Raw genomic sequence first — 9,538 nt, 5'->3', positions numbered from 1 at the left:
ATTGTGATTACAAACTAGAATTCTGCCCTCAGTCTTTAATTGTTATATAGAAGTGAAACTGTGATTCTAAACAGGTATTTTGAGCTCAGTCTGGAATTGTGATATAGAAAGGAAATTGTGATTCCAAACTGCAATTGTGACCTCAAGATTTGAACTTGAATTGTGATTCCAATATGGACTTGTGAACTCAGACTGGAATTGTGACCTCAAGCCTTGAACTGCAATTGTGTTTCCATAGTGGAATGGATACCTCAAGACTTAAACTGCAATTTTGCTCCCAAACTGGAATTGTGATCTCAGACTGGAATTGTGACCTCAAGCCTTGTAATGTAATTGTGATTCCAAACTGGAATTGTGAGGACAGACTGGAATTTGAACCTCAAGCCTTGTTCTGCAATTTTGATTCCAAACTGCAGTTGTGAGCTCAGACGTGAAATTGTGATTTTGAAATGGAATTGTGGTACCGAAGTAGAATTGTAATTCTGATACTGAATTTTGATTCCACAATGTGATTCCAAACCGGAATACTCATCCCAAAATGGAATTGTGACCTCAAACTGAAATCGTGATTCTAGACTGCAATTTTGACTTCAGTCTGTAGTTGTGACTTAGAAGTGGAATTGTGATTCCAAACAGGTATTGTGAGCTCAGTCTGGAATTGTGATATAGAAATGAAATTGTGATTCCAAACTGGAATTGTGAGCTCAGACTCGAATTGTGAGCTCAAGCCTTGAACTGCAATTGTGTTTCCATAGTGGAATTGTGACCTCTAGCCTTGAGCTGCAATTGTGATTCCAAACCCGAATTGTGACCTCAAACTGGAATTGTGACCTCAAGCCTTGAACTGCATTTGTGATTCCAAACTGGAATTCTGCCCTCAGTCTGTAATTGTGACATAGAAGTGGAATTATGATTCCAAACAGGTATTTTGAGCTCAGACTGGAATTGTGATATAGAAATGAAATTGTGATTTCAAAATTGACTTGTGACGTCAAACTCGGATTGTGACCTCAAGCTTTGAACAGCAAATGTGATTCCAAACGGGAATTGTGACATTAAGATTTTAACTTGATTTGTGATTCCAAAATTGACTTGTGACCTCAGACTAAAATTGTGATCTCGAGCCCTGAACTGCAATTGTGGTTCCAAAGGGGAATTTTGACCTCAAGATTTGAACTTGAATTTTGCCTCCAAAATGAACTTGTGACCTCCCACTGGAAGTGTGACCTCAAGCCTTGAAGTGCAATTGTGATTCAAAAACGGAATTGTGACCTCAAACTGGAATAGTGACCTAGAGCCTTGAGCTGCAGTTGTAATTGCAAACCGGATTTGTGCCCTCACACTGGAATTGAGACCTCACGCATTGAACTGCAGTTGTGATTCCAACCTGGACTTTTGACCTCAGACTGGAATTGTAACCACATGCCTTGAACTGCAATTGTGATTCTAAACTACTATTGTGACCTCAGACTGGAATTGTGACCACAAGCCTTGAACTGCAGTTGTGATTCCAAACTGTAATTCTGACCTCAAGATTTCAACTTCAATTGTGATTCCAAAATGGACGTGTCAGCTCAGGCTGGAATTGTGACCTGGAGCCTTGAGCTAAAATTTAAATTCCAAACCTGAATTTTGATCTCAGACTGCAATGGTGACCGCAATCCATGAGCAGCTATTTTGTTTCCAAACTGGAAATGTGACCTCAAGATGTGAACTTCAATTGTGATTCCAACATGGACCTGTGACCTCAGACTAGAATTGTGACCTCGAGCCTTGAGCTAAAATTTTGATTCTAAACCGGAATTTTGATCTCAGACTGCAACGGTGACCGCAATCAATGAGCAGCTATTTTGTTTCCAAACTGGAAATGTGACCTCAAGATGTGAACTTCAATTGTGATTCCAACATGGACCTGTGACCTCAGACTAGAATTGTGACCTCGAGCCTTGAGCTAAAATTTTGATTCTAAACCGGAATTGTGAGCTCAAGACTTGATCTGCAACTGTAAATCCAAACTGGAATTGTGATCTCAGACTGGAATAGTGACCCTGAGCTTTGAACTGCAATTGTGATTCCATACTGGAATTGTGACCTCGAGTCTTGAACTGCAATTTTGATTCCATACTGGAATTGTGACCTCGAGCCTTGATCTGCTCATGTGATACCAAACAGGAAATGGGGCCTCAGACTGGAATTCTGACCCCGCGCCTTGAGCGGCCATTGTGATTCCAAACCGGTATTGGGTACCCAGAATGGATTCGTGACCTCGAGCCTTGAACTGCAGTTGTGATTCCAAAAGGGAATGTGGCCTCAGACTGGAATGTTGACCCCGAGCCTTGAGCTGCAGTTGTTATTCCAAACTGGTATTGTGATCTCAGACTGGAATTGTGACTTGGAGCCTTGAACTTTAGTTGTGATTCCAAACCGGAATTGTGGCCTCAGACTGGAATTGTGATCTTGAGTCTTGAGCTGCACTTGTGATACCAAACCAGAACTGGAGCCTCAGACTGGAATCCTGACCTAGAGCAATGAACGGCAGTTGCAATTCCAAACCGGTATTGAGACCTCAGACTGCAATTTGGACTTGGAGCCTCGATCTTTAGTTGTGATACCAAACAGGAATTGGGGGCTCAGATTAGATTTTTGATCTTGAGAATGTAAATGCAATTGTGATTCCAAACTGCAATTGTGACCTCAAGTCTTAAACTACACTTGCTATTCGAAACTGGAATTGTGAACTCAAGCCTTGAACTGCGATTCTGATTCCAAACTGGAATTGAGACCTCAAGCCTGGAACTGCTATTTTGGTACCAAACTGAATTTGTGACCTCAAGCCTTGAAAATCAATTGTGATTCCAAATCAGACTTGCGACCACACAATGGATTTGTGACCTCGAGCCTTGAGCTGTGGTTGTGATACCAAACCGGAAATGGGTCGTCAGTCTGAAATCGTGACCTGGAGACGTGAACAGGACTTGTGATAACAAACGGGAATTGGGTCCTCAGACTGGAATTGTGTCCTCGAGTAACTAATAGCAGTTGTGATTCCAAACCGGAATTGTGACCTCAAACTGGAATTGTGACCTCGTGACTTGAACTGCAAATGTGATTCCAAACTGGAATTGTGACCTCAAGCCTTGAAATGTATTTGTTATTCCAAACTGGAATTGTGAACTCAAATCTGGAACTGCAATTTTGTTACCAAACTGAAATTGTGATCTCAAGCCATGAACTGCAATTGTGATTATAAACCGGAATTGTGACCAGAACTGGAATTGTGACCTCTAGCGTGGAACTGCAGTTGTGATTCCAAACGGGAATTGTGGCCTCAGACTGGATTTGTGACCTCCAGCCTTGAACGGCAGTTCTGATTCCAAACGGGAATTTTTTCGCCTCAGACTGGAATTCTGATCCTGAGCGTTGATCTGCATTTTTGATACTAAAAGAGAATTGTGTCCTCAGACTGGAATCGTAACCTTGAACAATAAACAGCAGTTGTGATAGCAAACCGGTATTGGGACCTCAGACTGGAATTGTGACTTCGAGATTAGAACTTCAGTTGTGATTCCAAAGCGGAATTGTGACCTCAGACTGGAATTGTGACCCCGAGCCATTAAATGCAATTGTGATTCCAAACAGGAATTTTGTCCTCAGATTGGAATCATGACCTCAAGCCTTGAACTGTAATTGTTATTCCAAACTGGAATTCTGACCTCAGACTGGAATTGTGACCTGAAGACTTGAACATCAACTGTGATTCCAAAATTCACTTGTGACCTCAGACAGGATTTGTGACCTCAAACCTTGAACTGCAATTCTGATTCTAAATCGGATTTGTGACCACCCACTGGATTTGTGTCCTCGAGCCTTGATCTGCAGTTGAGATACCAAACTAGAATTGGCTCTAAAGACTGGAATCGTGACCTCAAGGTATGGACAGGTGTTGTTATTCCAAACGGGAATTGTGTCCTCATATTGGAATAGTGACATCGCGCATTTAACAGCAGTTGAGATTCCAAGTGGTATTGGGGTCTCAGACTGGAATTGTGACCTCAAGCCTTAAACTGCAATTGAGATTCCAAACTGGAATTGTGAACTCAAGCCTGGAACTGCAATTTTGGTACCAAACTGAAATTGTGAGCTCGAGCCTTAAACTGCAATTGTTATTCCAAAATTCACATGTGGCCTCCGACAGGATTTGTGACCTCAAGCCTTGAAATGCACTTTTGATTCCAAACCTGATTTTTGGCCACACACTGGATTTGTGCCCCCGAGCCTTGATCGGCAGTCGTGATGCAAAACCTAAATTTGGTCATCAGACTGGAATTGTGACCTCGAGACGTGAACAGCAGTTGTGATTCCAAATGGGAATTGTGGCTTCAGACTGGAATTGTGACCCTGAGCCTTGAGCTGCAGTTGTGATACCAAACCGATATTGGGACCTCAGACTAGAATTGTGTCTTCGACCCTTGGACTTTAGTAGTGTTTCCTGACAGGATTTGGGGCCTCAGACTGGAATTGTGATCTCGAGCCTTGAACTGCCATTGTGATTCCATAGAGGAATTGTGACCTAAGACTGGAATTGTGACCCTGAGCCTTGAACTGCAATTGTGATTCCAATCGGAAATTTTGACCTCAGACAGTAATGGTGATCTCATGCCTTGAACTGCCATTGTGATTCTATAGAGGAATTGTGACCTCAGACTGGAATTGTGACCTCGAGCCTTGAACATCAATTGTGATTCCAAACAGGAATTTTGTCCTCATACTCGAATTCTGGCCTCAGGACTTAAAATGCAAATGTGATTTCAAACTGGAATTGTGACCTCAAGCCTTGAAATGCAATTCTTATTCCAAACCGGAATTGTGAAATCAAGCCTTGAACTGCAATTGTGATTCCAAACCAGAATTGTGACCTCAGACTGGATTTATGACCTTGAGCCTTGAATAGCAGTTTTAATTCCAAAGGGGAATTGTGGCCTCAGACTAGAATTGTGACCCCGAGCCTTGAGCTTTAGTTGTGATTTCAACTCGGAATTGGGTCCTCAGACTGGAATCATGACCTCGAACGATGAATTGCAGTTGTTATTCCAAACCATAATTGGGTCCTCAGACTGGAATTGTGACCTCGAGACATGAATAGCAGTTGTGATTCCAAAACGGAATTGTGACCTCAGACTGGAGTTGTGACCTTGAGCCTTGAACTGCCATTGTGATTACAAACCGGAATTGTGACCTCGGGCCTTGAGCGGCAGTTGTGATTCCAAACGGGAATTGTGGCCTCAGACTGGAAATGTGACGCCTAGCCTTGAGCTGCAATACTGATTTCAAACAGGAATTGTCTTGGTTTAATTTTGACTTTCCCGGCCAAAGCTCCAAATTAATGTCTTCAGTTTGAGTTGCCAATTTAAATAAACTTATTTTTTTCTGTTGTGAGACAGAACCAGGAGCAAACGAGCATGGCAGGCCTAAAACTTGAGAGAGTATAAAAGAAAATTTATTAACTACACAAACAAAAAGAGAGGGAAAAAAAAAATTCAGAATAAGATTTTTCAGATCACTCCTTCCTTCCCTCTCCCAGTTTTCATAACAACAAAACAAACATATAACAAATACTTCGGTCAGTGCCCAATTAGTCTTTTTAAGTTCACTTCTGGAGAGAGAAGCCTCTTCTAGTTGAAGTTGTAGAGATTTTTCCCACAAGAAATAAAAAAGACAGTTCTCTTGTTGTTTTATCTTTCACGATTTGCATCCGCCCAGGAATCTGCAACTGTGACGCTCCTCCCAACTCTACAGCCGTGCCAAAGTTGTAGATGTGGGCCATGTTTGTTTCATGGGGTATTACTTTTAAGAATGAAATGTTCAACCGCAAAGATTCTCTTTGTCTCCTTTCTCTCTGCTCAGGCTTCATCTTCAGAAAACCAAAATCCCCTTCATTTCTCAGGGCAGAAATTCTCAACACAGGTGCTTTTTAGTCAAATCATCTATTAAATGTCTCTTTCCATGTCTCTTTCCATGGTTTATAGGAATATTCAGTACATCGGTTCATTCCTACAATTTCACAAAAAGATTTTCAGCCATTTCAGCATCTTCTCATTCTCCTTCCATCTTAAAAACTTAGCTCTTACATCACTGACTTCAGAAATCTTATTCCCTTTCATAGTCAAAGGAAAGGCTGGAGGCTTTGCAAATCTTATCTGAACACTAAAGAGTTAAAGTTTAACACAACTACAAGAGTTGGGCCAGGCTCAGGCTGTGCTGGGGGGGCAGCTGAGGTGTTAATCAGACTTTCTGGGGCTGGGCTGCAGCCCCACAGTGCTCATGGCCACCTGGGAAGGCCTGGCCCGTCCGGCAGCAGCAAGAGTCGGCCTCCCCCCCACGCCAGAGCCGCAGGCCCGTGGAGGAGGAAGCCGTGAAGGTCTTATCATACAACTTTTTCTCCCTCCGGCCATCGGGTCCCCCTCGTTGGTAAACAGGGCCCAAGCGGCCTCCCAAGCCTCCCCCCCCCCCGCATGGGGGAGGGGGAAGCTTGGGTTGATGTTACCTGCTCAGCCGCAGGAAGACAAAGAGGGTCAGTTCCGGATTACCTTCCTCAAAATGTGTGTTCACGGAGCGAACTAACTTTGTCTAATTGGCTGTTGCAGGCATCCCAAACCCCACAGAGGAAATTCCCTTGGGAAAACCTCTTCTGAGTTTCTGCTTCCTAAGTCAACCAATCACAGGGCCTCAGACTGGAATTGTGATCTCGAGCCTTTAAATGCAAATGTGATTATAAACAAGAATTGTGACCTCAATCCATGAACTGCAATTGTTATTCCAAACCGGAATTGTGAACTCAAGCCTTGAACTGCAATTGTGATTCCAAAAAGGAATTGTGTCCTCATACTGGAATTGGGACCTCAAGACATAAAATGCAAATGTGATTCCAAACTGGAATTGTGAGCTCAGACTGGAATTGTGATCTGGAGACTTGAACTGCAATTGTGATTTCAAATCAGAATTGTGTCCTCAGACTGGAATCATGACCTCGAACGATGAATAGCAGTTGTTATTCCAAACCGGAATTGGGTCCTCAGACTGGAATCGTGACCTCGAGACATGAAGAGCAGTTGTGATTCCAAACGGGAATTGTGGCCTCAGACTGGAATTGTGACCCCGAGACTTAAGCTGCAGTTGTGATACCAAACCGGAATTGAGTCCTCAGAATGGAATCGTGACCTCGAGCAATGAAGAGCAGTTACGATTCAGAACCGGTATTGGGACCTCAGACTGGAACTGTGACTTTGAGTGTTGAAATTTAGTTGTGATTTCATAGCGGAATTATGACCTCAGACTGGAATTGTGATCTCGAGACTTGAAATGCCATTGTGATTCCAAACAGGAATTATGACCTAAGACTGGATTTGTGACCCTGAGCCTTGAACTGCAATAGTGATTCCAATCGGAAATTTCGACCTCAGATAGTAATGGTGACCTCACGCCTTGAACTACTATTGTGATTCCAAGCGGTAATTGTGACCTCGAGCCTTGAATTGCAGTTGTGATTCCAAACCGGAATTGGGTACTTAGACTCCAATTGTGACCCCGAGCCTTGAGCTGCTGTTGTGATAACAAACCGGTATTAGGTCCTCAGACTAGAATTGTGTCTTCGAGCCTTGAACTTTAGTAGAGTCTCCTGACAGGTTTTGGTGCCTCAGACAGGAATTGTGATCTTGAGCCTTGAAATGCAATTCTGATTCCAAACAGGATTCATGACCTCAGACTGGAATTGTGAGCTCGAGCCTTGAACATCAATTGTGATTCCAAACAGGAATTGTGTCCTCATACTCCAATTCTGGCCTCAAGACTTAAAATGCAAATGTGATTTCAAACTGGAATTTTGACCTCAAGACATGAAATGCAATTCTTATTCCAAACCGGAATTGTGAAATCAAGCCTTGAACTGCCATTGTGATTCCAAACCGGAATGGTGACCTCAGACTGGATTTATGACCTCGAGCCTTGAATTGCAGTTGTGATTCCAAAGGGGAATTGTGGCCTCAGACTAGAATTGCGACCCCGAGACTTGAGCTTTAGTTGTGATTTCAACTCGGAATTGGGTCCTCAGACTGGAATCATGACCTCGAACGATGAATTGCAGTTGTTATTCCAAACCGGAATTGGGTTCTCAGACTGGAATCGTGACCTCGAGACATGAACAGCAGATGTGATTCCAAACCGGAATTGAGTCCTCAGAGTGGAATTGTGATCTCGAGCTTTGAACTGCAAATCTAATTCCAAACGGGATTTGTGGCCACACACTGAATTTGTGACCTAGAGACTTGAGCTGTAGTGGTGATACCACACTCATATTGGGACCACAGACTAGAATGGTGACTTCGAGCCTTGAACTGCAATTCTGATTCCAATCGGGAATTTTGACCTCAGACAGTAATGGTGACCTCACGCCTTGAACTGCTATTGTGATTACAAACTCTAATTGTGACCTTGAGCCTTGAATTCCAGTTGTGATTCCAAACGGGAATTGTGGCCTCAGAATGGAATTGTGACCTCGAGCCTTGAACTGCAATTGTGATTCCAAACAGGAATTGTGACCTCAGGCAGGAATTGTGACCTCGAGACATGAACGGCAGTTGTGATTCCAAACGGGAATTGTGTCCTCATACTGGAATTGTGACCTCAAGACTTAAAATGCAAATGTGATTCTAAACTGGAATTTTGACCTCAAGCCTTGAACTGCAATTGTTATTCCAAACTGGGATTGTGAACTCAAGCCTTGAACTGCCATTGTGATTCCAAACCGGAATTGTGAACTCAGACTGGATTTGTGACCTCAAGCCTTGAATAGCAGTTGTGATTCCAAAGGGGAATTGTGGCCTCAGACTAGAATTGCGACCCCGAGACTTGAGCTTTAGTTGTGATTTCAACTCGGAATTGGGTCCTCAGACTGGAATCATGACCTCGAACGATGAATTGCAGTTGTTATTCCAAACCGGAATTGGGTTCTCAGACTGGAATCGTGACCTCGAGACATGAACAGCAGATGTGATTCCAAACCGGAATTGAGTCCTCAGAGTGGAATTGTGATCTCGAGCTTTGAACTGCAAATGTGATTCCAAAAGGGATTTGTGACCACACACTGAATTTGTGACCTAGAGACTTGAGCTGCCGTTGCGAAGGCTTTTACTCGGCTCCAAAATTGGGTTTTTCACCCTTCCTCCGGTCTAGCTCAGGTGTTAGGGTGAAATTCCCCTGGGCCCTAGCCTCATGGACGTAAATAAGATATCAAAAGAGGCTCTTTCCCCTAATAAAGTTACAGGTTTATTTCTCGTGGGTAGTGAGTGAAAAAGGGAAGGGAAAAAGGGAGAAGAGAGGGAGAAAAGAGAGGGGGAAGAGCAAAAGAGAGGGCAAAGAGCAGTGTAAGAGAGCGGGGTAAGAGCGAAAAGATGGGGGGAGGAGCAGGGTAAGAGACCGAGTCCAGGGGGTACTGACCTTTTCTAGGGTCTGGAAAGGGGGGGGCGGGGAGAAATTGGATCCC

This window comes from Sturnus vulgaris, unplaced genomic scaffold (assembly GCF_052056855.1).
Source record: "Sturnus vulgaris isolate bStuVul1 unplaced genomic scaffold, bStuVul1.hap1 Scaffold_379, whole genome shotgun sequence".
Classification (NCBI taxonomy): domain Eukaryota; kingdom Metazoa; phylum Chordata; class Aves; order Passeriformes; family Sturnidae; genus Sturnus; species Sturnus vulgaris.
The sequence above is the reverse complement of the archived record's forward strand: the minus strand, read 5'-3'. Positions refer to the sequence as shown.